We start from the raw sequence: 4,664 nt of genomic DNA, 5'->3' as shown, positions 1-4,664 counted from the left end.
GAGTTTTTCTTTCACAGGTGGAAGCAGCACAGCAATCACATGCGCTACATCACCAGAATAGTAATACTCTTCGTTTGCAGTTTCAAATCCCTCGAGAGACTGCACGACAAATTGTTAAATCTTGTTCTGTTTGCCCTAAGTTTCTCCCAGTTCCACATCTTGGCGTTAATCCTCGCGGGCTTCTACCGAATCATCTTTGGCAAATGGATGTCACTCATGTCCTTTCCTTTGGTCGTTTAAAGTACGTTCATGTATCTATTGACACCTTTTCAGGATATATTGTGGCATCCTTACAGACTGGTGAAGCCGCAAAACATTCTATCTCACATTGTCTTTATGCTTTTTCCATTTTAGGCACGCCAAAGATTATAAAAACTGATAATGGCCCCGGCTATGTCTCCTCTGCCTTCAAAAATTTTTGTTCCTCTTTTTCTATCACCCTAAAAACAGGCATTCCTTATAATCCACAGGGTCAAGGCATCGTGGAACGTGCTAATCAAACTTTGAAACTACAGCTTCAAAAAATACAGAGGGGGGAGCTCTACCCCCTTCTACCCAGAAATTACCTTAATCACGCTTTATATATTTTAAATTTTTTAATTTTAGATAAAGAAGGACATTCAGCCACGCAGAGATTTTGGGACCCTCAGATTTCCAGCAGAAAGCCGATGGTCTTGTAGAAAGACCCGCTGGATAATAACTGGCATGGCCCAGATCCCGTGTTAATTTGGGGGAGGGGTCAGGTATGTGTTTTTCCACAGGATGCCGAAGCACCGCGCTGGCTCCCGGAAAGGCTGGTAAGCCAGACGGAGGAGATCACTGAATCAGCAATTAGGTCGGCTGACTTTACAGCAGAAGAATCTTCTCCCAACAAATCAGCAGATGCATGAGTGTTAATGCATACTTATATTACAAAAATAGATCTGTTTCTTCTCCTAATGATTTTAATCGATTTGAGGGTGACTACTACCAAGTTTGGGATGAATATTTCTGGATGACCCCTGAAAAAGGACAGCTACTGACCCCTGCTGACATTTGCTGGGAGCAAAAGACTCATGTACCAACATTTGGAGGCTGAGAATTTCCAGGATATCACATGAAACATATGGGACTATTGCCTACCCACAAATGTAAGACTGTAATGGATGTAACATTTATTGTCAACAAGTCTGTTACTTGGCCAGGGACAGATTGGGAAAATAGCCCTGATATAAGATGGGTAACCCCAAATAACACTCGATGGATTTGTGGATACAACCTTTGGCCCTGGCTCCCTGTAAGATGGGTGGGGAGATGTACCCTAGGGTTTGTGTTTGCCCCTGGGAGAATTCATAAGCAAAAAATTAGTCAACCTGTTAATTTACCTTATGTTAAAGCCCGGTGGTCACGCTCTGTTTTTCATTGGTATGATTATTTAGCCTCAATTTTTGTGCCCTCTTTAGGAGCCACTGATATTATGCTCAGGGTAGAGGCTTTGAACAATTTTACAAAACAAGCTTTGACAGATACTAGAAGAGCTTTAGAGGCTCTTAATGAAGAACAAAAACAGATGAGAAAAGCCGTTCTACAAAATCGTATGGCTCTGGATATTCTAACAGCCTCTCAAGGGGGAACATGTGCCTTAATAAAAATGGAGTGTTGTGTATATATTCCTGATTATTCCTCAAATGTTTCTGATGCTTTAGAAGATATGAAACAACAAGTAGCCGCTATGGATTTTTCTGACTCCAGCATTTGGAGTCAGATATCTGCCTGGTATCATAGTGGTTGGTGGAAATCTATAATTTTCATCATTATATGCATATTGTTATTGCTGTGTTTTGGCCCTTGCATTTGTCAATGCATATCTGAGATGATAAATAAAAGATTGCTGATGTTCTCCCGTTTGCAAACGTGGCCATTTCCTTCGAGGGAGATATAATGGCCATTAGTCAAAAGAAAAGGGGGAGATGCGGGGAGCCGGCCTGACTGCTCAGGCCCCTTCTCGGCCCTGAGAGAGATCAAAAGGTCCCTCTCTGTCCCGCCACCCCTGATTTGTTAAAGTGCAAATTGGCCTTTCTCACCTCCCTCAAGGAAATCACTGCAGCCACCATTTGCCCATTTTCCTGACTCTGATAAGATTATCGGGCTCCTGTGAATGGCTTATGTCTAGGTAGTCTTTACCTGATTGTAAGACGCTGCTGCCATGCTCTGCTGGAGTTAAGATAAAACTCCTGAGCTAAAACTAGTGTCTGCAGTTCTGCACGTATGCAAGTCTTTGATCTAAAATTTGGTGAATCCTGTTAGTATATATATGTATGTTACCCCTCAATAAAGTCGTCGGAATCAGTCACAAGCTGACTCCATCCCTCTCAACCCCGTCTTTCCTAGTCTTTTATTTCTCAGGTGCTCTGGTGATTGCGTCCTCGACCCGTTCATCTAGCCGGCAGGCCCGGCAATTATTAACCATATGTGGGAAAACTAAATATTTACTTAAATCCACTTTTAAAAAACCCATCAGATAAACCAACAATAACCAAAGGAGATATTATAGAATAAGTTCATCTTAATAGTATACAAAATACAGCATACAAAACTTAAGGAGGCAAGGGAATTAATTCCCTGGTGGTCCAGTGGTTGGACCTCTGCACTGCCACTGCTTAAAGTGAAGGTTTGATCCTGGTAGGGGATCTAAGATCCCTCAGGCTGAGCGATGCAGGCAAAAAATAAATAGTGGTTTTATAACACAAAATTCTATGTTAAAAAAATAACAACACATGTAAATCCATGTGTCATGTCAATGTATGGCAAAAACCACTACAATATTGTAAAGTAATTAGCCTCCAACTAATAAGAATAAATGAAAAAATAAATAAATAAAAAATAACAAAATAAAAACTAAAAGTAAACTAGAAGTAGAAATGAAAAATAAAATGAAGATAAAAGTACATATTAATAAAACAGAAAGGGAAGATCCTACACAAAATTTTAAAAGGAGAAAAGCTGTCTTTTTGACTCAGAAAATCTGAGGTACGAGGACAGAGCCAGCGAAGACACTAGTGCCCTCCCCAACCCCACCGCGAGCAGTCGACAGCCGCTGACTGGAGTGCACAGACCTGAGGGCACACAGCTGCTATGAGCTGGCCGCACTGGACCTCGGCTCCAGGCCTCCTCCAGCACCTCCACAGGGCTTACTTCAGGATGTGGGGCCTGTCAGTCGGGGAACCCCCATTTCCAGTCGGCGCTGCGCTTGAACCACGTGGAAGTTCACCCCTGTTCTGTTTGAGACGGTGAGGCAGAGCCGAGGCTCTGAGTCAGCTGAGGCTCACGCCGCCGCCGGTGGGCACAGATGGCAGGTACCTAACGTCTGACTGGCCTCTCCAAGGAGCGTGGGCCAGTCTCCAAGAGGCTCGCACCCGCACAGAGGTGGGCTCCCTGCAGAACAGGGGAGGGAGGTGTCCTCCCAGAGCCTGGGCCCCCTCGAGCCTCCGGGTCACTGTGGGGTCGGAGAACAAAGCCTGCAGCCTCACAGAAGCCTCAAGGCAGCTATCCTGCCGAGGCCGGCTGCCGGAGTCGCGATTGCTTCCTTAGCCTGGCCTCCATGAAGGTGACGTTGAGCGCGCGAGGCAAAGGACGAAGACTGATCCTTTTCAGGAGCCTGAGTGGGCGGATGGCAGAGCTTTTGCTGCGGCAGGCATGGAGGCCTGGCGACCAGTGATGATGCTTGAGGTTCTTCAGAGGCAGGCTGGCTGGGGTTGGCTGGCAGGCTTAGACCGGAAGTAGTTGTGGCCGTACTTTCATGCTGTCTCCGACTGAGCAATCTCTTATAGTGGTTTTCTTCCTGCATCCCCCATTAGCCGCTGTTGGTTGCTGAGGTTGGGGGGGTTGATTTGTTTTGTGGCGCTTTTGAAACTACTGGGAGACTGGTTTTTACGATGATGGGCTCGGGAAACTTCCAGAATTCGTTTTCCTCATCCCAGCAAGACTTGCGGCTAATGAGTCTCCAGGTTACTGTACTTAACAATCCCAGCAAATCAGTGGTTGCACCTGCTCCAGGAGCTGCTGAAAGAGCAGTCATGTTTTTGCCAACCTAACAAGGTTGGTTAACAAGATGGTTAACAAGCAATCAATCTTTGCTAGCTCAAATTCTGACTTTTGCAGATCTTTGACCTCTCTCTACTTCCCTCCCCCTCTTTCTCTTCCCCCCATATATATGTATGTAAAAAAAAGGAATTATCAAAAAAATTTCTCACAAAGAAAACTTGATAGTTAGATGTTTTCACTGAGAGTTCCAGGAAACATTCAATCCAGACTTTTTTTTTTTTTTTTTTTTAATTTTCTTCTAATAAAGCAGAAGAGAATGGAACTCTCCTTCTCTGAAACACTTTTTGAGACCAACTAACTCTGGCTTCCTACGTGGCCGTAGTGGTAAAGATCCCGCCTGTCAATGCAGGAGACTAAGAGTCTAGGATTAGATCCCTGAGTGGGGAAGATGCCCTGAAGAAGGGATGACAACCTACTCCAATAATCTTGCTTGAAGTGAAGAAGAGTGGGACATGACTGAAGCGACTTAGCATGTTCAAAACTCTGAATATACATCCTGACAATAAAATTATTTTTTAAAAAATCAGACAAATATCCACCATGAATATAAAATTCATAAACATAAAATTTGTTAATAGTAT

General features: G+C 44.0%; 1 pseudogene; it reads left to right on the top strand.

Annotated features, from left to right (window-relative positions):
• Positions 1 to 886: 886 nt before the first annotated feature.
• LOC122710026 lies at positions 887 to 2,058 on the top strand (annotated as a pseudogene).
• The last annotated feature ends 2,606 nt before the right edge of the window (positions 2,059 to 4,664 follow it).

This window comes from Cervus elaphus, chromosome 16, assembly GCF_910594005.1.
Source record: "Cervus elaphus chromosome 16, mCerEla1.1, whole genome shotgun sequence".
Lineage (NCBI taxonomy): Eukaryota > Metazoa > Chordata > Mammalia > Artiodactyla > Cervidae > Cervus > Cervus elaphus.
This window is presented reverse-complemented; position numbering and strand designations above follow the sequence as displayed.